General features: G+C 46.0%; 1 protein-coding gene across 7 annotated transcripts in view; it reads right to left on the reverse strand.

Annotated features, from left to right (window-relative positions):
* LLGL2 (LLGL scribble cell polarity complex component 2) overlaps positions 1-26310 on the reverse strand; it is a 2451001-nt gene that overhangs the window by 370329 nt on the left and 2054362 nt on the right. The gene's annotated exons all lie outside the window — the stretch shown is intronic.

Raw genomic sequence — 26310 nt, forward strand, 5'->3', positions numbered from 1 at the left:
AACATCTGATGGGAAGGCTTTGAGAGTTTCTGCATAAGGTACATTGCACCACTAACGCTGACTGTAAGATTCTCATAATGAAGATGCGCTTTGGGCAAAAGAGGTATCGTGGCCGCCATACAGCAGAGAGCTCTGAGAAACAAATTTGCTGGAGGATTTGGCATGGTCAGAGTTTGTTTGACATGAAGGCGCAAGCTTCATACTCGATCCACTGTTAAGACACTAGAAACGGTGGTGTCTAGTTGTGCTCCTACAAATTGTATCACTTGAACTGGTTCCAGCTGGGATTTCTCCAAATTGAGGGTTATGCCAAGGTGTGGGGCTAGATGTAACAGATCATCCCTGGCCTGAATAAGGTGAAGCTTGATTGGAGTGGTCAATAAACAGTCGTGTAGATAGGAAAATATCTGTAATCCCTGCAGGTTTAGGTGAGCTGCAACCACCGTCAAGCATTTGCTGAATACCCTACTGTGATGAGACCAAACGGGAGTGATCTGAAAAGAAATATGACTGGTTCCCATCCTGAAATGCAGAAACCTTCTGGAGCGCCTGTCCATCTTGCTGTGGTAGTACGCATCCTTCAGGTCTACTGAGCACATCCAGTATTTCATCCTCAGTAGAGGAAAGATGGGCTGAACCATAAACATTGTGAATTTCATGTTCTTTACCGATTTGTTCATGGATGTCAGATCCAAAATGGGCCTGAGGTCCCCCATCTTTTGGGGGACCAAAAAGAACCTCAAACAAACATCTAATCTGACTTGATCAGAAGGGACATCCTGGATGACTCTTTTTTGCAGCAAGTTTGTGATTTCCACGTCTGCCCCCTCTCTCTGATTGGGTGGTACATCAGGGAGGACAGATTTTTGTCTTGGTGTCCCTAAAAAAGGAATGGAGTATCCTCTGAATATGATTAGCACATATTGATTGTTTGTGATGGATTCCCAGTCTTCAGGGTGCAAGGAAAGCACACACCCGACTGCCTCCAGAGAAAGACAGTGGGCAACTGTTCAGGAGTGCTGAAAGGGTCTGTCAGAGAAAGACTCTTGAGACCCTTGGTTCTATGGGACCCCTCACCCGCATGGGCAGCATCCACTATTTTGGTTATTTCCCCCTCTGCCTCTGGGGGAAAATTCTCCCCGAGAATCCTGGAAAGGACCAAGAGATTTCTTGAACATCTTTTTACTCTCACACTGGTTCTTGGAGAAGGACCTTTGTGGGGTAAAAAAATGGATCCTGATAGCATACAGGGTCTTCCCATCTTTCTCACTGCAGGAGTGTATGCCAAGAATAGTGGGTCCAAAAAAGGTTGATCCATCAAAAGGCGCATTGACAAAGGACACCTTGAAAGGTTCTACAAAGTCACAGCTGCATCCAGACGTAACTCTTGTGGAAATGCTGGAACTGGCCGTCCTTGAGGTACGTTGTGCTGCACAGGATATCAGCATCATGGACGCATTTGATAGGGATTGGAGGGTGGCCATTCTGGAGAAGACCACCTTCTGCTTCTCTGCAGACATGGACTCCAGGGTAGAGCTAGAGTGTTCCTTGACCAAGTCCCTCTGTAGTTTCGTAAAATGGGAAAGGTAGTTTACCCCCTTAAAGCAGAAAGTGGCCAAGGCATAACCTCTTTTACCAAACATGTCCAAAGCCCTCGACTCCCTGTTAGGCAGATGGACAGAGAAGTCCTCTTAGGCCAGCTCCTTTTTGGTGACTGCTGCAGCAACCATGGAATCAACCAAAATACCCTTTGACCAGAAAGGTTTGCACTGTGGAGAAGTCAAGATTTTGTCTGCATGCTTGGGGATGGGCTCTACTGTGACCGGTTCCTTCCATACCCTAGAAGACGCCAACTCAATGAGAGGGTCTGCCATGGGAGACACCCAGGATGTAGATGGGCCTGACCCAAAAGTCTCCAACAGAACGGATTCCTCTGGGGAAGGGGTTTGGGAAGACCATCCACATTTTTAGTGGAGGATTTCTAAGATGTCTCCAAAGGAGTCATCATCCAGTGGAGATCTTGGGGACCACCCTCCCCTTCCTCGAAATCAGTATCAGTGGTGACAGATTCCTTCAGGGAATCAACATGCCTCCTCTTACACAGTCTCTTCTGAGGAACCTCCTCAGTGGGATGCTCCAGGGACATGTCGGAAGATGTGCGGTTCCACAGATGGAATATTCTGGAGGCTTCCTGGGACTGGCTATCCATGTGGTAGATGACAGGCCTCTGAGACAAATTCAGTGGAGACCAGGGGAGGTCCCGCAAAGGTGAGAACAGAGGGACTCTCAGAATGAGAGAGGACCCTTTCCACCACCTCGAAGGCAGAAGGGTTCCAAACACCAGAGGGCAGTCCCCCTGGGGCAGAGTTCACCGGAGCGGACAACCGCGAGGAGCCTCAAGCCTCCCACTCTGAAGAGGGAAGTCAGAGAAGAGCTGTCAAATGCTGATGCCCCAAGGGGAAGAGACAACTCCAAAAACTTCAGAGTCAAAATCATCCCCAGGCAACCAACGTCAAGGCTACAGCTCTGAGACAACTAGGAACTGACACTGTATGTGCTGACAGCATAGGGGTAGTAGTCTGAGATGAAGACATGACTACTATCACTCTGACACCCCAGTTTCCAGGACCAATGGAAGTGAAGACTCCAAAACTGCAGGTCAGATCAGAGAAAGAGCCATGGGACACAAAGGGGGCACACTTACGGATCCAGAGGAGTACGGAGTTGGCAAAATCCCCCTCTGAATCTGATCTTTGAGAAATTGCCTCATCAATCTACCAACATCCTTGTCCGAAAGGCTTCAAGAAGACCTGATGGAGGAAGATGTGGAAGCAGGTCTGGACATCCTTTTTTGGGAGGTCTCCTGGAGCGGAGATCTCTAAACAGAGACACACTGCTCCGAACTGGGAACCAAGGTCCAGAGTGGAGAGGCAACTGTCTGAACCAAGGTGGATGGATCTGAAACCTTAGGTGCCTTTTTTGCAGGCTCACATTGTAAGGATGCAGACCAATCGGGAGACTGGTTTTCTGTGTTTTCAGGCCTCTTTTTGTTTCCTGGAGAGAGTTTGAGCCCCTGAAGACAAAGGAACAGAAGAAGTGGAGGAAGCAGGTGGTAATCCCTTGAGAATAAGTTTGCTGTGGCAATCCACAAGAATTCGCAGGTGAAAGCCCGCGCAAACAGAACAGCCGCTGTTCAACTGGCTAGGCCCTAAACAATAGGCTCACTCTCTGTGGGCATCAGATAAGGGGATCTTATGCCCACAGGAAGTGCACTTCTTAAATCCTAAGGGCTTAGTAGCCCTGTCTGATTTAGGATCGGACATAACGAAAGATGTTTTTTCTTTTTTTGTTTAAAGAGAAAAGAGAAGAAGAAAGCAACAGAAAAGACTATGTTGGACAGAAACCCGCACTAAAATTTAAAAAATACCAGAAAGACTACTCTAAGTAAAGAAAAAAGTGACAGAAAAAGGGTAGGACTTGCACTTACTGTGAAAACTGCACTGAAAAAGGAGGAGCTGAAGAGCGTTGAAAACCTCACTGCTTACACGATGAGCGGCAAACGAGATCTGAGGTATTTTGGGGGAAAGAGGTATTATGGGTAGGGAGGAGGCGCTCGAATTTCGAATATCAAGCTAGTGAAGTGGACGAGTTGGTTCGAAAGGTTGGAACAGGACCCACAGGTTAATAAACAGATGAAGATGACATCAGATCTTCTGATATCTGAAAGAATACTGGAATTCATAAAGGTAAAATCCTAAGTAAAAACCTAACTCAAAAATATTTTTTTCTTAAAAGAACATTAAATGTGTGTGGAAGAATTTCCCACATGACTTATCTGCCAGAAATTAAGCTGAAAGCCAGCTGCTGCTTCACAAGGGATTAAGTACTGAAGAAAGCTTCATTCCAACTGGAATTTCCTCTACAGGGTTGTCCAATCAGCAGTCACAGTGAATGTGTGGAGGTAGCCACAGCTTATGGAAGCTGGGCAGGACACAACCACTACAGCCTAAAGGCTACTTCAGCAGCGAGAATGATGAAAATATACAAGTCTACTGATAAAACTTTTTTTTTTTTTTCAATTTCCATTAAAAGTTATGTACTCACCGTAAAGTTCCATCTACATTGTCAGTTTTCATTCTTCCTCAACCTGTGGTTTGGAGTAAAACCACGAACAAGTGAAATCAGATCGTAGCAGTCCACAGTAACCAAACAATCAACGGTTATAAACCTCCAAAGATATCACCTTGTACTCAGCACAGTATTAGTATGCTTGACCCCATTATTAATGGAAGTGGGTACAGGGTCAATGTTGTCAATACAACCATCATCATCAACTGAAATGAATGTGTCTAAAGTATCTAATGTATGTGAACTAATAAACCATCAATACTATTGAATATGCGGTTGGATGAAATCATAAAATTAGATGCGGATTTCCTAAGATATAAGTTTGACTACAACCGCATATTCAATAGTATTGATGGTTTATTAGTCAAACTAAAGCAAAACAAATTGAAAAAATTATGTAGGGACAGAACGGCCTATCAGCAACAACAGGCTTACCCTAAACTACAAAAACCAGTTGTCCATGATCAGTCATATACATTAGATACTTTAGACACATTCATTTCAGTTGATGATGATGGTTGTATTGACAACATTGACCCTGTACCCACTTCCATTAATAATGGGGTCAAGCATACTAATACTGTGCTGAGTACAAGGTGATATCTTTGGAGGTTTATAACCGTTGATTGTTTGGTTACTGTGGACTGCTACGATCTGATTTCACTTGTTCGTAGTTTTGTGTGCCAGTTTGCAGTTCGTTTGTTATCGGTATGGCTTCAGATGCTGGTAGCAGTCCCAGTACTCCTGCATTGTTTCGCATTGGAGAGAATAGATTAGCGACCCCAGGCACTGATTTCTGAGCTCTCCTTCTTTCATTATCGCATAAGATGGATACTTTATGTGAACGCATTGATGCTATAGAAAAAAAGAACACTACTGTTAACGTATCAAACAGACCTTTGGCGGGACTTTTTACTGCTGATACTTTGGTTAACAATTCTGCAGTACCATCCGGATCTTTTGAGATCCCTAATGCTCAACCAGACGTCCAACTTGCTGGCTCTACTTGTCCTTACGATGATGTCCGTCCAATTCACGACGACCTCAGGCTTATTGGCGTTCCGACTATTTCGGATTGGATTAACAACCTGGATGCTTTTGCATTTGCGGAAGCCTCAAATATGGAACGACCGGCTGTGGGTATTCGTCAACAAAATGTTACTGTGAATAGTATCATAGACAACTTAAAAAAGCTTGATACTAAACTTTTAAAACTTAAGAAACTTCAACTGGAAGTTTCGTATTTTCAACAATGTTTGAATGAATCAATCATTCCTAAGGGTTTGCGGAGCGCCTTCGTGCCTTCGGGCTTAATTCAGAACGATGACTTTCATAAGGAATTATTGTTATTATTTGAAAGTCAAGGCGCACAACTTCTAGAATTATTGATTAAACATTACAAAATTAGTATTGCTTTGATTACAACTGAAATTAAAAATCTGGATGAAATCATAAAATTAGATGCGGATTTCCTAAGATATAAGTTTGACTACAACCGCATATTCAATAGTATTGATGGTTTATTAGTCAAACTAAAGCAAAACAAATTGAAAAAATTATGTAGGGACAGAACGGCCTATCAGCAACAACAGGCTTACCCTAAACTACAAAAACCAGTTGTCCATGATCAGTCACATACATTAGATACTTTAGACACATTCATTTCAGTTGATGATGATGGTTGTATTGACAACATTGACCCTGTACCCACTTCCATTAATAATGGGGTCAAGCATACTAATACTGTGCTGAGTACAAGGTGATATCTTTGGAGGTTTATAACCGTTGATTGTTTGGTTACTGTGGACTGCTACGATCTGATTTCACTTGTTCGTAGTTTTGTGTGCCAGTTTGCAGTTCGTTTGGAGTAAAACCCTCGGATCCGACTTGGCTGCTTTCTACAGCCCTAGGATCCAATTCTCAAGCGCCTCTCATCATAACGACTCATTCCCCCAGATTACCGCAGATCGAGTTTGCTGCTAACATATATAGTGCAACTATCTCTACATACAGATCCAAAACAGACAGGAAAAAGTTCAGGGGCTCAAACAGGAACTGAATTCCTACAGACATATCCCATCAGGTCTTTCACAGTTATGGATAGGGGAAGGAGGGAGGGAAGGCTGAGGAAGAATGAAAATGGACAACACAGATGGAACATTAGGGTGAGTACATAACTTCTTTATCCAATGTTGTTTTCATTTGTTTCTCAACCTTTGGGACATAGTCCCAGGCTACAGTAACCACGGGTGACCCTCATGGAAGGATATTCTGGAGCATTGTGGAACCAAAAGGATCTCTATTTCTACAGACAATATCCAGTTTGTAATGTGCAAAAAAGGTATGAGAGTTAGACCAAGAAGCAGATGCACAAATGTCCTCAATCGAAACACTGGACCAGAAGGCTTGAGATGTAGATGTAGATCTAGAAGAGTGAGCCCTTACATGCTGAGGTAGTGGAATACCTATGGAAGAATATACATGAGATATGCAATCTGTAATCCATTTAGCCAAAGTAACTTTGGACACTGGCCTTCCCATTCTAACATTTGAGAAGGAAACAAACAGCTGGTCTGTTTTTCAGAAAGGTTTTGTTCTATCTAGGTAAAAACATAGCTATCTATGAACATCTAGAAGACGATGAGTATATTCACCTTTGTTATGAAAATTTGAGAAGAAAACTGGTAGATGGATGACCTGTTTGATATTGTTTTCGGAGGCAACTTTGGGCAAAAAGGAAGGATCGGTACACAAGGTCACTATCTTTATGAAAAATCAAATATACGGGTTTGGGTGACACTCCCTGCAATTCAGATACCCTTCGAGCTGAATTAATGGCTATCAAAAAGGCAGTCTTCCAAGAAAGACTATTTTAAATCTACCTTGGCTGAAGCTTCAAAGGGAGGTTGAACAAGAGCTTGTAACATCATGGTTAGGTCCCAAGGAGGAGTGGGGTCCTTTATAGGAGATCTAAGTAAAAAGGGACCCCTGAGGAAGGTCTTACTCAGTTGAGATGATGCCAAAGAAGATGAATTGTCCTCAGTGTGATAATACGAGATGGCCGCCAACTGCACCTTAATAGTAGAAAAACTTGCCCCATCTTGGAAAATGGAAGCAAGAAAGTCTAGAACTGCAGGAATAGGAGCTGTAAAAGGGTCCAAATATTTTTGGTGAGCCCATAAAGAAAACCTCTACCATTTACTTTTATAAATGTTTCTGGTCAAAGCTTAATGTATGGATATTAAGATCCTCTGAACCAGTGAAGAAAGCCTGGTGTTTCGAGCCATCACCGGAACTGCAGAAACCATGTGGTTAGTTTTAGTCCTGGAAGATCTGGGTGAATCTGCTCTGATGGGTGGGACAGAAGATCTGGATATGGTACCAGCATCCATGGAGGGCATATTAAATGAGACCAGAGGAAGGAGAACCAGACCTGTTGAGGCCAAAAGGGGGCAATGAGGATCACCTTACTCATCAACCTTTGCTTTCTGAAGAAACCTGACTATGAAGGGTAGGGGAGGGTAAGCACAAAGACCACCAGAGGGCCAAACATGGACCAGAGCATCTCATATGTCTGACTACCCCTGAGGAGGGATCATGGCAAAGAACCTGCTGCATTTGTTGTTGAAGGGCAAAGCAAAGAGGTCGCAGTAGGGTTGACCCCATTTGTGCAAGATCATGTCTGCCACTGACTGGTTTAGACACCACTCGAGACATTCGGTTAACTCTGCTAAGCCTGTCCGCCAGAATGTTGGACTTTCCCAAAATGTGTGTTGCAACTAGGAAGCAGTTGGAAGAAATCGTCCATTGCCAAACCCTAATTTTTTTCTTGGCACAGTGGGTAAGATTTGGTTCTTCCCTGTTTGTTTGATGCACCATACAACAGACATGTTGCCTGTTTGTATTGCAGTTGTCCCTAGAAGGAAAAAGCTCTGAAGTGCTCGCAATGTTAGAAGCGCAGCTTATCTCTAGGATACTTATATGCAAACCGGCCTCTTGGATGGACCATATGCTTTGGACTGTCCCAGCTGGGAGGCGTCTGTGGTCAACATGGCATGGGGGAGGGGGACAAATGGTTGTGCTTGCTCCATGTCTTCTGAATGGACTAACCACAGAAGCAAGTCTTTGCACACTCAGGACAATTTGACTGGATGATTGAGGGGGTAGAAGTGTAAAAACCATTGAACAGCCAGTATCCATTAAAAGATTCTCATATGTAAGGGTGCTGTTGGACTCAAGGTTATCGTGGAAGCCATTGATCCTAATACTCTAAGTACTAGACTTGTTGGGGGTCTTGGAATGTCCAGAACATGTCTGATGTGCAATCTTACAGTGGATATCCTGTCCAGAGGCAAGTAGACAAGACAGCTCACAGTGTACAGGCATGCTCCTATAAAGTCTATCAACTGTATGAGATGTGATAACTGTATGTTGATCGTGATGCCTGAGGTAGGGGCTAGGTGTAGTAGATGGTCCCTGGCATGTAGTAGTAGATGCCTGGTTGATGCGGTTAGGAGCTAGTCGTCCAGGTAAGGAAACACACTGAATCCATGCATTCTCAAGTGAGCTGCTACTACCGCCACACATTTGGTGAACACCTGGGGGGCTGTGGTGAGACCAAAGCGGAGTACTCTGAATTGAAAATGACTGGCCCCCAGCCAGAAGCAGAAAAACCTTCTGCAGCACACATTCATTTTGATATGATAGTACACGTCTGGAAGTTCGATTTAGCACATCCAGTCGTCCTTTCATAACAGTGGCAGAATGGATCAAACCAAGACCATCTGGAACTTCAAACTGTCTACTGATCTGTTAAGGAATGTTAGGTCCAAGATTGCCTCAGGTTCCCAGTCTTCTCTGGCACTAAAAAAAAACTGAGTAGATTTCGGATCTGATTTGGTCTGGTGGGACCTCCTGGATAACTCGTTTTTTTCTAGTAGCTTTGTAATTTGTAATGCTGCTTCCTCCCTCTGACTGGGTGGAACAATGGGGAGATTTTTCCTTGGTTTTGGTATTTGGAAGAATGTAATGGAATATCCTGTGGATATGATCGTTTGCACTCAATGAATGTTTGTAATGGCTAACCAGGTGTCTGGGTGCAAGGATAAGTGTCCGGCGACTGCCCACAGACAGGGACAGTCAGGCACTCTCTTAGAAGCGCTGAAAGGATCTATCCAAGAAGGAATCCCAATACCCTTGGACTTTGCAGACCCCATTCTGCAGTGTAGGCAGTGTCTACCATTATTGTTGTTCACCCTCTGAAGAAAAAATCTCCCTGCGATTACTGAAAAGGACCTTGAGACTTTTTGAACCACATTTTTTATGACCATGCTGGCTCCTGGAGAAAGGCCTTTGTGGGGTAAAAAAATGGACAAGGTCTTTCAGTCTTTCTCACTACAGGAGAGTGTCTCTAACAGTGGGGCTAAACACTGATGATCCATCAAAGGGAACATTGATGAAGGATGCCTTGAAAGGTCCCGCGAAGTCACAAAGCCACATCCAGGCATGATGCCTTACATTAATACCTGAAGGGGCAGCCCTTGAGGTACTTCTGTGGCATGCGAGAATAGCCTCATGGAAGTGTTAGAGAGAGAGAGGGACTGTCGGGTGGCCAATCTGGAGGAAAGGGATTTCTGTTCCTCGGCAGGCATGGACCCTGGGGCAGAACTAGTTTCTTCCTTAATTAAGTCCCTCTGTAGTCTGGTGAAGTGTGCCAGGTAGTTCAGCGATTGCAATGCAAAGGTCACTGACACATAAACCTGCTTCCTAAACCTGTCCAAAGTCCTAGACTCCCTGTTAGGGAGGTATGGACAGTGGAGCTTTCCTCTGCTAGCTCCTTCTTGGTGGCTGCCCAACAACCATGGCATCTACAGAAATAAATACCTTTTATCCGATGCTATCGGACGGGAGAACGGAGGATCTTGGGTCATTTAGAGACTGGTTCCACAGCATCTGGCTCCTTCCATACCCTGCAGGAGACAAGGTCATCAAGGTCATCTGCTGAGAGAGGGACATTCAAGATGTAGAGAGGTCAGAACAGAAGGCTTCCAAAATCACAGATTCCTCCTGAGTAGGGGTTTGGGCAGTCCATCCACCTTTCTGGTGAAGGATTTCAAGAATGTCTCCAAAAGAGCCATCTTCAGGTGGAGATCTTGGAGACCCTTCCTCCTCATCAAAGTCAGTATCCTCAATGACAGATTCCTGGGGGGAATCCAGGTGCCTCCATTTGCACTCTCTCTTACGAGGGATCTTCTCAATGGGGATGCTCCGGGGAGGTATCAGAAGAGACGAGGGGATTCCGAAACTGGAACTGGTTGGAAGCTCTTCTAGGCTGGCTGTCCTGGAGGAAACAGAAGAGAGGCCTCTGGCACAGGATCCAAAGCAGGTGTTGGATACAGATCCGAGGACATGAGAGTCGGGGCTCTTCTAGGTAGAGTGATCCTTCTCAACCACCTCGAAGGCAGAAAGAGCTGCAGAAGTCGAAGATATCTCTCCAAGGCCGAAACTCCAACGGCAGATAATCTGAGAGACCCACAGTTTTCCATCTCCGAGAAGGGAGTTGGCACCAAGCTCTCAAACGCTGAAGCTCCGAGGGGAAGCACTGTCGGATCTGACATCTCGACTCTCAAGGCCTTCGGATCAGAGGGCTACTAAGCAAATGGTCGGACTGGAGAAGGAGCAACTGGAATAAAGGCAGAAGGATGGCTCACAGATCCAGAGGGGGATGAAGCTGGCAAAAACCCATCTGGATGTGTGTCCTGAAGTTTTCTCATCATTCTATCAACCTCAAGTTCTGAAAGACTGCGGGAAGACCTGACGGATGAAGAGGTGGAGGAAGGTCTGGATGATCTTTTCAGTGATTGCTGGAGCCCAGTAGATACCAGAGTAAGAGGGACGGGCTCCGGGAAAGTCTGAATGTTAATAACAGGATTGGCAGTTGTAGCTGGTGTAGGATCTGAAGACATTGGATCCAAAGTCTTCTGAACCTTTTTTGGCGGTTCAGCCATATGTAACGGAGAAGGCTTATCCAGAGAACGCTTTTGGAGTTCTCTTGACTCCTTTTGTTTCTTGGGGGTTTGAGCCTCTGAGGAAGAAGAGTCAAGCAAGGAAGCAGAAAGCCTTTAAGAATAAACTTATTCCACCTGTCACTTAAGGCACGCTGTTAAAGCCTGTGCAAATGGAGCAAGGAGACTCCAAATGTTTACAGCCCAAACATTAAACGCACTCCCTGTGGGCTGGAATCTTGTGCCCACAGAAGTGCAGTTTTTAAAACCATTTTCTCAGACATCTGAATCTCTCCAACAAAAGAGAGAGAGAAATGAGGAAAATGAGAGCAGATAGGTCTGACGATGAGCAGACTAGAAGGAATTAAACTAGCATAAACGTACTTAAGAGAGAAAACTATGGAATAGGAAGCTAAAATGCACAGAAATACTCACTAACCAACTAGAAGCTCGTGAGTCGCAATTCCGGTCCATCTTGTTGAGTGGCAAATGAGATTTGAGGTAATCTGGCGCAATGAGACAGAAAATGGACTCGCACTGCGCACAATAAAGCTCAAAGACAGTAGAACCAACAAAATCCAATTTTAATGCGAAATTTTGACCAACATTAATGGCGGAATAAGGCATTATGGGTAACAGAGGAGCTCAAGAATTGGATCCTAGGGCTATAGAAAGTGGCCGAGTCAGATCCAAGGTTTGGATCCGAACCCACAGGTTGAAGAGTGAATGAAAATAACATCATCAGATCTTATTTTATGCAGTTTCATGTACACTATTAAATGTAAACTGGCTAAAACCCAAATGGCATAAAAAAGAAGTTATGTTCTTACCATAACGTTCCATGTGGAGTGTTCATCTCGCCTTTGTTCTTACACACGGGTTCGGAGCCGATCCTCGGTTCCGAGTCGGCCGCATAGCAAAGCTCTGCATCTTAGAGAAGCTCGAAACCAGGCTATATCCCACAATCCTCCCTGCCATTACTCAGATCTAGTTTGCAAGTAAACCAGACCAACGAAAAACCTCAGGTGCTAAGGCTACACACTGCCACAGAACTCAGAGACACTGTCTCACTTAACAAATTAACTAAGGGTAGTGAAATATACCCCATGAGGCAAGAAACAATACACCCGGAAGGGGTTAAGGCATTTCGACCAGACTCTAGTCCTACTCGTTCTTCCAAACACGTGAGGGAGGGAAGGGAGGGAATGTAAGAACAAAGGCGAGATGAACACTCCACATGGAACGTTATGGTAAGAACATAACTTCTTTATGTGAGAGTGTTCAATCTCGCCGTTGTTCTTACACGGTAGCGTCCTAGCTCCGTCACCCCGAGTGACTCATGGAAGAACATTCCTAAGCACAGTGGAACCAAAAGATGTCCTGTCTTTGGAGGCTTTGTCAACCCTATAATGAGCGATGAACGTATGTGGTTTAGACCATGTGGCTGCTGCACAAATCGTGTCCAAAGGCAGACGAGCTGCATGAGCCAAAGAAGTGGAAACGGATCTGGTAGAATGGCCCTTAGGTTTGGCAGGCAAGGCCTGATTCGACTTAGAATATACAAAGGCTATACAATTAGTAAGCCATTTAGATAGTGTACGTTTTGTAACTGCCATGCCCTTTTTATTGTCTGCAAACGTGACAAAAAGCTGATCTGTTTTCCTGTAATCTTTAGTCCTATCCAAATAAAATCTTAGTTGTCTGTGGACATCCAACTTGTGCAGCATATACTCCAACTTGCTGGTATGGTTCTTGAAAAAAGTAGGGAGTTCTATGGACTGGTTAATATTCGTGACAGAACATACCTTAGGAAGGAAAGACGGATTTGTTCGCAAGGAGACTATCTGGGTGGAAAATTAAGTAAGGCGGCCTGACTGATAGTGCTTGCAGCTCTGATACTCTTCGAGCTGAAGTAACAGCTACGAGAAAATGTGTCTTCCACGACAAGAACTTCAGGAGGCAAGACAAGGCTGGTTCAAAGGGTGGCAACATTAGTTGTGACAATAATAAATTTAAATTCCATGGGAATAAAGGGTCTCTGACGGGCAGTCAAAGATGGAAGGTTCCTTTCATCAAAGCCTTACAAAGCCTGTGGGACATAATGGGAGAACCGTCCTCACCAACATGGTAGTTGGATATGGCCGCCAACTGTACTCTTAGTGTGGAAGTAGAGGCTCCTTTGTGAAAGAGGATAGATAGAAATTCTAGAACTTTATGTAAAGGAGCTACTAGGGGGGGTCCAAGTGTTGGCTAGATGCCCAGTATACAAAGCGTTTCCATTTACTCCTGTAGAGTTTTGTAGTGGAAGCTTTATGAGAGGCAACCAGAATGAGTTGAACTGCCGGAGAAAGTAGATCAGACCTGGCTAGGCAGGGAAGTGGAGCAGCCAAGCTGCTAGTTTGAGGGATAGAAGAGACGGGTGAGGAACTCCCGACGAATGGGTCAGCAGATCTGGTACTGGGTCCAGGATCCACGGTTCCTCTGTTTGATGGGCTCGAAGAAAGGGGAACCATATCTGTCGAGGCCAGAATGGGGCTATGAGTATAATTGTCCTTTCCAGGTTCCTGGCTTTCTGAAGAAATTTGGGAATCAAGGGGGTAGGTGGAAATGCATATAGGAGACCCGGGGGCCAATCGTGTATCAGTGCGTCCCTGGGGACATCCCCGGAGGGGGTAGAAGGGCAAAATAGCTTCTGCATTTGGTATTCATCGGGGAAGCAAATAGATTGCAGCAAGGCTGGCCCCATCTGCGGAAAATTCTTTCCGCCACCTGTGGATTGAGGGACCACTCGTGAGGTAACAGGATGGCTCTGCTCAACCTGTCCGCAATGACGTTGGATGACCCCGGGATGTGCGTTGCTATCAGAAAGTGACCCATGGACTCTGCCCATTGCCAAATTCTCATGGCCTCTCTGCATAATGGGTAAGATCTGGTTCCCCCTGTTTGTTTATGTACCAGACTACAGACATGTTGTCTGTCTGAACTGCTACTGTTCCTAGAGGTAGGAGGGTTTGAAAGTGTTGCAACGCCAGGAACACCGCCCTCATTTCCAGAACATTTATGTGCAGGTTGTACTCCATGTTGGACCATTCCCCTTGGACTGTTCTTCCCTGAAATAGTCCCCCCCACCCTATCAGAGAAGCGTCTGTGGTTATCGTGGCCGTCGGATTGGGTAGAACAAATGGACGACCCATAGTGAGATCCTGACTGTACACCCACCATGAGAGGTCTCATTTGCAAGAATCTGTTATCAGAATCTCGTGCGCTAGGGGTAACTGCTGGAACGACCACTGCGTGAACAGCAGCCATTGGAGGAGCCTCATGTGCAATCTCCTGATAGGAACTGCAATCAGGGACGCTGCCATAAGTCCCAAAACCTTCAACACTAGTTTGGCCGGGGCTTTCCTGCTTTGCAGTAGAAGAAGAACCTATTCCTTGAGGGATGAAGCCCTTATTGGAGGGAGCTTTACCAGTGTTAAACGTATATCTAGGTCTGCTCCGATGAATGAAATATGCTGTGAGGGCAGTAAGGCAGATTTTTCGAAGTTTATGGAAATCCCTAGGTGGGAACAAAGGTTGACTGTGTAGTCTCTGGCTTGTATGAGGCGACGCTCGGTGGTGGTGGTGAGTAGCCAGTCGTCCAGATAGGGAAACACCCGGAATCCTAGACGTCTCAAGTGAGACGCTACCACTGCCATGCATTTGGTGAATACCCTGGGGGCTGAGGTGAGCCCAAAGGGCAGGGCTCGAAATTGAAAGTGACTGGCTCCCAGCCAGAAGCGCAGGTGATCTCTGGACGGTCTGGCCATTTTGATGTGGTAGTACGCATCCTTGAGATCTATCGAGCACATCCAGTCGTCCTTCTGTAAAAATGGAAGGATCGATTGAAGCGTGACCATCCGGAACTTTTCCTTCTTCACGAAGGTGTTGAGATTGCTGAGATCCAAAATCGGTCTCCAGTACCCTGTCTTTTTTGGAACTAAAAAGAACCTTGAGTAAGTTCCGGATCCTCTTTGGTCCGCCGGGACTGGTTGGATGACTCTTTTTTCGAGCAGCTTTGAAATTTCTATTGCTGCTGGGCCTCGCAGATGGGGTGGCACATCTGGAAACCTTCTTTGTTGGGGTGGAGTTGATATGAAGGGGATTTTGTATCCTCTGGTTACAATGCTTTTTACCCAAGCGTCCGAGGTAAGAGTTAGCCAGGCCTGTGGGTATAAAGCCAAGCGACCCCCAACTGCCTCCAGAGCAGGACAGTCGGGCCTCCGTTCAGGAGTGCTGGAAAGGCTTACCAGGGTAGGATCCCTGTCGCCTTGGTTCTGCGGACCCCCTCTGCCGCCGGGGCGACGTCTTCCATTTCTGCCCCCCCCCCTCTGCCTCTGGAGGGGGCATCACTCTGTGTGGCCTGGGAAGATCCCTGAGTTTTACGGAACCACATTTTTCCACCTCGTTGCCCTTTGGGGTACGGTCTAGTTGGAGCGGAAAAACGGACTCCGACAGCAGACAGAGTCTTTCCTTCTTGCTCGCACCGAGTTAGTGTCTCCTTCACTTTGGGCCTAAAGAGAGTGGCACCATCAAAGGGGGCGTTGGCGAAGGAAGACTTGAAGGCTTCCGCAAATGAGCACAGCTGCATCCAGGATTGTCTTTGCAGAGCAATCGCTGAAGCTGCAGCTCTACTCGATCCTTCAACATCATACGAGATAAACCTCATGGATGAGTTCACTATGGAGGTAAGGGTGTTAAGCTGTTCTGTTACCTTGTCTGAATCAGCAGCATCTGTGTTACCCTGGAGGGTATCTCCCAGCTCCTTGATGAGATCCCTCTGCAGACGTGTAAAATGTGTCAAATAGTTTAGTGAACGCATGGAAAAAGTTGCTGTACTAAAATCACACTTCCCATATCTGTCCATAGTCCTAGAATCCTTATTAGGAGGATGAACAGAAGAGGAAGACTCAGACATCTCCTTTTTAGTGGCTGCCGCCACCACCATAGCGTCGACCGGAACTCCCTTGGTGAGATAAACCTTGTCCTGGGGGGCGGTGATAAATTTGCTCGGTTTTCGAGGGACCGGATCCACTGTGTCCGGTGTCTCCCACTGCCTTCGAGCAATCAAATCCATTAACTCATCGAAGGGCGAAGTAACCCAGGAGGTAGAAGGTTGAGCCCCAAAAGCCTTCAGCAGCACCGACTCGTCCTCAGTGGGGGCTAGGGACTGCCAATCACCCCTCTGTTTTAAGATCTCAAAGATGTCCGCAAATGAGACATCCTCAGAGGGGGATTTTGGGGACCCCTCTGCCTCATCCAAGTCAGTGTCAGATGTTAGAGATTCCTGCGGGGAATCTAAGTGCCTCCTCTTGCACAGTCTTTTCCTCGGAACCTCATCGGAGGGGGCTTCCGGTGAGGCCTCAGAGGAACAGGGGGCACCCTCTGGGGGTGGCTGAGGCAATGGTGCTCTACGCTTTGGATGGGTCGTGGGGGCAGAAAAAGAAAGCGGCCCCTTAGGGGAGGGAGAAGACGCCTCCGATGAAGTGGTTGTCTGTGCAGACAAAACCTTCCTCATAAGGTCAAAAACCCCTGAACCCCGGGCCGAGGACTCCTACGGTTCCGAAGAACATGGAAGCATCCCAGACACGGGGGCCGTGGGCCCCGACCCCGAGGACGGAGCCGAGCCAATCTGCGCCGAGGCCCCGAGAGGGAGAGTCGGCACTGAAAGGTCGGTACGACTCTCTGTCCCGGAACCGAGGAGAGACCGTCGGCTCCGCGACTCATCTACAGGTTCCGAAGGAGTCGAAGTCAATGGTGTCGATCGTGCAATGGACGGTTTCGGCACCAAGGGCTCCACTATCATCGGCTCATCCTCTCCCGGCTCCGAAGACTGGATGGGTCTCGAAGGAGGACCTGTTGGAGATATAGGGAGGCCTTCTAGTTTCGACACCAATTGGGAGGAAACTGCAATCAACTTGGAAAGGGCCGTGTTCTCCATGAGTTTCTGCACGACACGATCCACATCTGTATCGGATAACGGTCTGGAAGATCGGGTCGAAGGGGCCGAAGATGGCACCAACCGAAGAATGGACGGTGGCGGTAGCTCCGACACCGGTTCCAAGACCTGGGGCTCAGTGAAAGACAAACGTTCGACGCTTGGCCCTGAAGTCTGTGGAACCGGCGAACGAACCTTCGAAGATGAACTTGGAGCCGATGACATGGGCTCCGACATCTTCGACCCCTTCGAGGACTTAGAAGCCTAGTCCGATTTGTCCAAAGCCTCCTGGAAGGCAGGCTTAAGTAGTCCCCTATCTATAAGTTTCCTGCGTCTATCTGTCATGACCCTCCCACTAAAGGAATGGCATATAGAGCAATCCTCTTGTAAGTGGAGAGGGCCAAGACAGTAAACACAGGAAGCGTGGTTGTCAGTGATGGACATTTTCTGTCCACACTGACATCTTTTAAAGCCGGATTTGGCTTTCTCTGACATAACCGGTAGAAGTAAGACACTCTACTAGGAAAAATTTTAAACCACTAGCTACAATACCTAATAACTACTAAGTAAATATTTATATATGTAGGCCACAAAAGGGAACCTATAAGAATATTACAGGATTAACTATAATACACACACACACACACACACACACACACACACACACACACACACACACACACACACACACACACACACTAGCACTATATCAAAAACTAACTTTAAGAACTTTTTAAACAAGAAAGATAAGAATCTTATCTGTGATATAACAAAAATCTCTCTGGTCCGAGCTCTCGTCGATGTGATCTGTTGCAGCGGCAAACTAGATCTGAGTAATGGCAGGGAGGATTGTGGGATATAGCCTGGTCTCGAGCTTCTCTAAGATGCAGAGCTTTGCTATGCGGCCGACTCGGAGCCGAGGATCGGCTCCGAACCCGTGTGTAAGAACAAATGGCGAGATTGAACACTCACACATTTGACTGTTAGACTGACTCCCCCATAAGAAGCTATAAATTAAACAATGTCACATTAAGCTAAGCACTCCACACAAACATTGATGAAATAAAAATCGAATAAAGCAGAAAAGTACAGTTTTGTACCTACCATAAATGTAGATGTTCGAAGATCCACATTGCTGCAGTCCTTACACTTGGGTAGTCCGCTGTCCTCGGTCGGCCCGAATATCAAAGTATAAGGCTGACGTCGGTCAGGGCGCATTTGACTGACGTCAGGACGTCAGGGTACAAATGCGCATGACCGACGTCATATCCTCAGTCTTTTCTTGCCCCAGATGTCAGAAGACCCTAAAATAAAGGTCAAAACCAAAAGACAGCAAACAACCAAGCAACCACCCTTGCACTAACTATATGTACAATATATACAATATACACAAAATGTACAACCCAACCCATACAACCACCTCTAACTACAGAGGGGAAGGAGGGAGGGTAAATTGGACTGCAGCAATGTGGATCTTCGAACATCTACATTTATGGTAGGTACAAAACTGTACTATGTTCTTCATCTCACATTGCTGCAGTCCTTACACTTGGGTAGAATCCCAAAGCAGAGGTAAGGGAGGATGGCTAATTACAAGGAAGCAGGAGCAGCCAAAATGCCCTGCAAAACAGCAGTGGCAAAACCAGCCCTGGACTTAGAGTAAAGTGGCAGGTGAAAATGCTTAGAGAAAGTATGCACAGAACTCCAAGTAGCTGCCTCCAAAATATCCTTGGTTGCCACTCCCTCAAAAAGCTGTTGAAGTGGCAGTAGCCCTAGTGGAATGAGGCCTAATCCCAGCTGGAATCTCCTTGCCATGATGGGAATAACAGAAAGCAATGCAAAACCCAATCCACTTAGAAATAGTTTGTTTTGATACAGGCTTGCCCTGAGAACTCAAAGCAAAAGAAACAAACAACTGCTGAGACTGCCTGAAACCTTTAGTTCTGTCCAAATAATAGCAACTGCCTGTGGACATCTAAAGTGTGCAAAATCTTTTCCCCTTTATTTTGGGGATTTGCATAAAAAGTAGGCAAATGAATAGTTTGGTTTAAAGCCACACTAGAAACCACCTTAGGCATAAAGGAAGAATTAGTACGTAATGATACCCTATCCTTATGGAAAATCAAGAAAGGCTCAACCGCCATAAGGGCCTGTAATTCAGAAACCCTTCTTGCAGAAGTAATGGCCAACAAAAAAGCAGTCTTCCAAGATAAATATTTCAACTCAGCAGTAGCTGCAGGCTCAAAAGGTTGTAGAGTGAGTTTCTCCAACACAAAATTGAGATCCCAAGCAGGAGTAGGAGCTCTTCGTGGGGGTCTTATATTCTTTGCCCCTCTAAGAAATTGCTTGAACAAAGGATGAGAAAACAATGGTGGGTTGCAATCATAGTGAGCTGAAATTGCTGCAGCATGAACTTTAATAGAAGAGAAAGACAAACCTTTGTCTAGCAACTCAGTAAGATATTGAAGAGCCACACACAAATTAGGCTCAGAAACATCAAAATCTTTTGCTGCACTCCAAAACAAAAATCTCTTCCATTTGTCTGCGTACACTTTCCTTGTACTAGGCCTCCTAGCTTCCAAAATAACATTTAAAACTTGCTGAGGAAGTGGAGGCCCACTATGGTTCAAAACAGAATATGCCAGGCTGTTAGGTGCAGAGAGTGAAGCTTGACATTTAGCAAATGGCCGTCCTCCTGCGACAACAGGTGTGGAATCGAAGGCAAAGGCCATGGAGGCTTCCGTACCAGACTTCTCAGTAATGGGTACCAGTGTTGTCGAGGCCAATCCGGAGCTATTAAAATCATCCTTGGCTTGTCCTGTCTGACCTTCAGAAGTACCTTTAGGAGGAGAGGCAGAGGTGGAAAGGCATACACATGAAGATTGCTCCAATTGAAAGAAAGAGCATCCACTCTCCAAGCTGTGGGATGAAACCTTTTGTGCAAAACCTTGGCAGCTGATGGTTTAGTGGAGAAGCGAACAGATCTATGTCTGGAGTTCCCCATGACACTGTCAATTTCTGAAATACATGAGGATCCAATTTCCACTCGTGGGGATCCATAATTCGTCTGCTCAACACATCTGCTAAGGAGTTCTGTGCTCCTGGCAGAAACCTTGCCTGAAGATTGAGCTGTAAACTGAGAGCAGTCTCCCACAAAATCATTGCTTGCCTGCATAGAGGATAAGAATGTGTTCCCCCTTGCTTGTTGATGTACCACATGACAGTTGTGTTGTCTGTTAGAATCAACACCTGCCCTGGAAGAAGTAATTCCTTGAAAGCAATTAATGCAAACTGGACTGCTAACATCTCCTTCATGTTGATATGCAGATGTTGTTGTCTGACAGGCCACTTGTTTTGTATCCACTTTCCATTTAGATGAGCTCCCCAAGCTCTGTCTGAGGCATCTGTCGTTAAAATTTGACTCGCCTCTGGCCGGGTCACAGAGAGTCCCTTGTTTAGGTGACATTCCTGAGCCCACCACAAAAATTCCTTTTGAATGCAAGGTATTATTTGAATGACAGTGTCCAGATCCTGGCAGTGCTGTGTCCATACATTTTTGAGATACCATTGTAGCTTCCTCATATGCAGTTTGGCATTGGGAAGCACCAGAATACAAGATGCCATGAACCCTAAGGCTTGAAGGACTGTCCTTGCAGTCAGCCCGGACTGATGAGATAGTTGATGGAAGTAAAGGGATAGACTCTTTTGTTTGTCCGGGGTTAAAAGGCCATCTGGGATGCTGTATTCAGTCTCACACCCAGAAAGCACATGTCTTGAGAGGGTACTAGACTGGACTTTATTTCGTTCACAGAATACCCTAGGCATCTTAGCACTGCTATCACATATTCCAAATGATGAAGAAGCTCTTCTCTTCCTTGAGCCAGAATTAGGCAGTTGTCCAAATAAGGATAGATCTGTATTCCTTTTAGTCTGAAGAAAGCTATCACTGGAGCCAGAACTTTCGTGAACACTCTGGGCGCAGTAGATAAGCCAAAGGGCAATGCAGAGAACTGATAGTGAGAAGTCCCAGCTCGAAAACGCAGATACTTTCCGCAACTTAGTCTGATAGGAACATGAAGGTAAGCCTCCTTGAGATCTAAAGTTACCATCCAATGATCTTTGCCCAGCAGAGGTAAAAGCTGCTGCAACGTCAACATTTTGAACTTGGGAATGTCCAGATAAGTGTTGAGGATAGATAAATCCAAAATTGGTCTCCACGTGTTCCCTTCTTTGGTACTAGGAACAGGCGAGAATAAAATCCTAGGCCCACTTCTGGCAGAGGGACCGGCTGTATGGCCCCTAGTCGGAGCAACAGAGAAACCTGTTTGTGAGCCTCTATTCTTTGTTGAGGAGGAACGTCTGGCATGCCTTTGAAAGGAGGCAAGGTATGGAAATAAAACCTGTAGCCGTGGTGTATGATATCCAATACCCATCTGTCCTGGGTAATTAAATTCCAATTTTCTTTGAAAAGTGCCAACCTTCCTCCCAAAGGTGCTGCCAGGCAGGCAGGCTCTGGCAGCTGAAAAGGTAGGTCATTGGGTCTGCTTACGAAAGGACTGACCCCTGCCCTCACCCGAAGCCTGTGCAGGAAAACTCCCTGTTCTAGGCCTGAAAGAGCCCTGAGCTCTGCCCTTACCACGTCTAGATCTACCCCTAGACTGTGAATCATAAGAAGGATACGTCCACCCTTTAGTAGGCCAATTTCTACTAAACTTTGGAGGCTGGACCTGCAAAAAATCCTTAACAGTCTGCATAGACTTAGCCTTGTCATCCATTTTCTTTAAAACTGTCTCAACAGGAGGACCAAACAACACGTCAGATTGTAAAGGAGCATCTAAAATCCTTGTTTTAACATGTTCAGACAAATTCTGATCCCTCAGCCAGGCGTGCCTGCGAAGAACTGACCCAGTGGCAGCCACCCTAGACGAGGCCTGTACAGCATCCAAACCACATTGCAAAGAATGCTTACCCACCTGTTCAGAAACATGTTGAGGAGAGATAAATCCAAAATTGGTCTCCACGTGTTCCCCTTCTTTGGTACAAGGAACAGGCGAGAATAAAATCCTAGGCCCCTTTCTGATACAGGGACTGGCTGAATGGCCCCTATCTGAAGTAACTGAGAAACTTGCTTGTGAGCCTCTTTTCTTTGTGGAGGAGGAACGTCTGGCATGCCTTTGAAAGGGGGCATTGTATGGAAATAAAATCTGTAACCGTGGTGAATGATATCCAACACCCATTTGTCTTGAGTAATTAAATCCCAATTTTCTTTGAAAAGAGACAGTCTTCCTCCCAAAGGAGCTGCCAGACGGGAATCTGCTGGCAGCTGAAAAGACAGGTCATTGGGTCTGTTCTGAAAGGACTGACCCCTGCCCTCACCAGAAGTCTGAGCAGGTGAACTCCCTTGTCTAGGCCTAAAAGAACCTTGAGCCCTGCCCCTACCACGTCTAGACCTACCCCTAGACTGGGAATCATAAGCAGGGTATGTCCACCCCTTAGCAGGCCAATTTCTACTAAACTTTGGTGGCTGCACCTGCAGAAAATCTTTAACAGTTTGCATAGACTTAGCTTTGTCCTCCATTTTCTTTAAAACTGCTTCCACAGGCGATCCAAACAACACATCAGACTGTAAAGGAGCATCCAAAATCCTTGTCTTAACATGCTCAGCTAAATTCTGATCCTTCAACCAGGCATGCCTGCGAAGAACAGAACTGGTAGCAGCCACCCTCGAGGAGGCCTGTACAGCATCAAAACCACATTGCAAAGAATGCTTACCCACTTGTTCAGACACATGAACCAAATCCAGCAACTCTTTACACTCAATACCTTCCGCCAAAGCATCCACCTTAGATTTCAATTGTGAAAGGAGATAATTCTGATATTTTAGCATGTGAAACTGACAATTCAATGCTCTCATGGCTAGAGTGGAAGAAGTATACACTTTCTTTCCCCACCTATCCAAAGCCCTTGCCTCTTTATCAGTGGGAACAGGATTTTTAACCACAGAAGCCTTAACACCTTTAGGCCCTTGAGAAATTGTTTCTGGGTCCGCCCTAGGACTCTTAAACAAATATTTATGAGCTTCGGGCACCCTATAATACCTATCAGGCTTAACAGGAGCAGGAGGCAAAGAGTCAGGGTTCAGGGAAGCCTCTGCAAAAACATCTTCCACCACATTCAACACAGGAGGAATAGCTAAAGGCCTATGCTGGGGTAAAAACAAGAATTCCCTAAGCCTTTTCCGGGAATCAGAGTAATCCTGGCCTTCCCATTTAAAGTGCTCCCTCATGGAATGCAGAGTCTCTGAAAAAGAAAAATCCTCAGGCGGAGAAGCTGTAGGAGTGGAATCATCCACATCAGAATCAGAATAAGTAGGATACTCCTGCATATCTTCCACAGAAGATTCTGAAGCCGCTGAACACTGTTCAAAACTATCAAACTCCGGTTCCACCCTAGGCCTCTTATCAGGCGGGGGCATAGAACCTCTAATCATAGTAATCAAATCCTCTGCCATTTTAAGCATATGTTTCTTAGGTACAGAACCCGAAATGCTAGGAGAAGCCCCCACTGAAGCTGAACTAGGCCTACCTCTCAAAGAAGTTTTGGCAACAGAAGGAGAGGCTCTAACTACCTTGGGAAGTGAGGGAAGAACAGTCACCTGAGAAGCCCCCTCAGCCTGGCCTACCTCCTGAGAGGGCACATCCTGTAATAGTATAGTTTCAGCCTGGGACTCCATGGAAACTCCTGGCAAAACCTCCAGCTCCACTGAGCCTTCTAAAGAACCGACGTCCGGGACTGCCGGTTCATCAACCCTAGGCTTCACTGTTTTATCCTTGCGCTTCTTGGAGGAAGCGGGCGTCGGAGCATCCGACGGCATTTTATAATTGCAACGCTTCCCAAACACTAACCTGGCACAGTCTAACCTCCTCTTAATAGTGCGTTTGTTAAACCTAGCACAAGAGCGGCAACCAACAACGTCGTGCTCAGGCCCTAAACAAGGTATACACAAGGTATGATAATCCCTATGAGGTATCTGTTTCCCACAAGAAATACAGTTATTCACTTTTTCTGACATCCGGTAAAATACTGAGGCAAGAAAAAACCAAAATGTTCCCCAACGGGGTACTTAGCCAACTCTGTTTCGGTCTGAAACTCCGGTTTCGGAAATATTTCAGAACGCCAACCTGCACTCGCAAAACTGCTTCTGCATCGGACCATGCGGCAAAAAAGACTGAGGATATGACGTCGGTCATGCGCATTAGTACCCTGACGTACTGACGTCAGTCTAATGCGCCCTGACCGACGTCAGCCTTATACTCTGGTATTCGGGCCGACTGGACGCGGACTATACCCAATAGTCAGGACTGCAGCAATGGAAGACGAAGAACATCTTGCAACTCCTTACAATCAATACCTACTGCCAGAGCATCAACCTTAGACTTCAATTGTGAAAGGAGATAATTTTGGTATTTCAACATGTGAAACTGGCAATTCAGAGCCCTCATAGCAAGAGTGGAAGAAGTATAGACTTTCTTACCCCATCTATCCAAGGCCCTAGCCTCCTTGTCTGCAGGAACCGGATTCTTAACAACAGAAGCCTTAACACCTTTAGGCCCCTGGCTAACAGTTTCTGGGTCTGCCCTAGGACTCTTAAAAAGATACTTATGAGCTTCAGGCACCCTGTAATACCTATCCGGCTTAACAGGAGCAGGAGGCAAAGAATCAGGATTAAGAGAAGCTTCTGTAAAAACATCTTCCACTACATCCAAAACAGGAGGTATAGCCAACGGCCTATGCTGGGGTAACAGAAATTCCCTAAGCCTTTTCCTGGAATCAGAGAAGTCCTGACCTTCCCACTTAAAATGCTCCCTCATGGAATGAAGAGTTTCTGAAAAAGAAAAATCCTCAGGAGGAGTAGCAGAAGGAGTAGAATCATCCACATCAGAATCAGAATAAGGAGAGTACTCCTGCAAGTCTTCAGCCGAAGACTCTGAAACATCTGAAGCCTGCTCAAAACCCCCCAACTCAGGCTCCACCCTAGGCCTCTTATCAGGAGGGGGCATAGAACCCCTAATCAAAGTAATCAAATCTTCTGCCATTTTAAGCATATGCTTCTTGGGCACAGTACCTGAAGAGCTAGGGGTAACACCAACTGAAGCTAAACCTGGCCTGCCCCTGGGGGAAGCCTTTGAAACAGAAGGAGAGGGCCTAGCCACCTTAGGAAGGGAGGGGAGTATAGTAACATGAGAAGCCCCCTCAGCCTGACTAGTCTCCTGAGAAGCCACATCTTGTAATAATAAGGTCTCACCCTGGGAACACAAAGAAACCTCCGGTGGAGCCACCGGCTCCACCGACACCTCTAAAGAACCGGTGTCAGGCACAGACGGTTCTTCTAGCCTAGGCTTAACTGCCTTGTCCTTGCGCTTCTTTGAAGAAGCGGGCGTCGGAGCATCCGACGGCATTTTATAGTTGCACTGCTTCCCAAAGACTAAATTCGCACAATCCAACCTTCTCTTTATAGTGCGTTTATTAAATCTAGCACAAGAGCAACAGCCAACAACGTCGTGCTCAGGCCCTAAGCAAGGAATACACAAAGTATGATAATCTTTATGCGGTATCTGTTTCCCACAAGAAATGCAATTATTAACTTTTTCTGACATCCGGTAAATGACTGAGGCAAGAAAAAACAAAAATATTCCCCAACGGGGTACTTAGCCAACTTTGAACTCGGTCTGAAACTTCTAAATCGAAAAAACTCAGAACGCCAACCGGCACTTGCAACACTGCTTCTGCATCGGACCATGCGGCAAAAAAGACAGAGGATATGACGTCGGTCATGCGCATTTGTACCCTGACGTCCTGACGTCAGTCAAATGCGCCCTGACCGACGTCAGCCTTATACTTTGATATTCGGGCCGACCGAGGACAGCGGACTACCCAAGTGTAAGGACTGCAGCAATGTGAGATGAAGAACATCTGGAATCACACCATGTGGGTGGGTATATCTACAAAAATTTCCATGAACAGACTTAACTTGAGTCAGTTAAAAACTATTCATCGAATTAATGAACTGTTAATAAACTAGGAACTATCCCTCAGCACCTGTCCAAATATGTTCACTTAAATATCTCCAATCCAAGAACCTGCTTGCAGACACTCGGAGGTCTGCAGAACACTGCCAATTCTCTCTGTGAAGTCAACATA

Source organism: Protopterus annectens, chromosome 10.part0 (assembly GCF_019279795.1).
Source record: "Protopterus annectens isolate FY-2018-M chromosome 10.part0, PAN1.0, whole genome shotgun sequence".
NCBI classification, from domain to species: Eukaryota; Metazoa; Chordata; order Ceratodontiformes; family Protopteridae; genus Protopterus; species Protopterus annectens.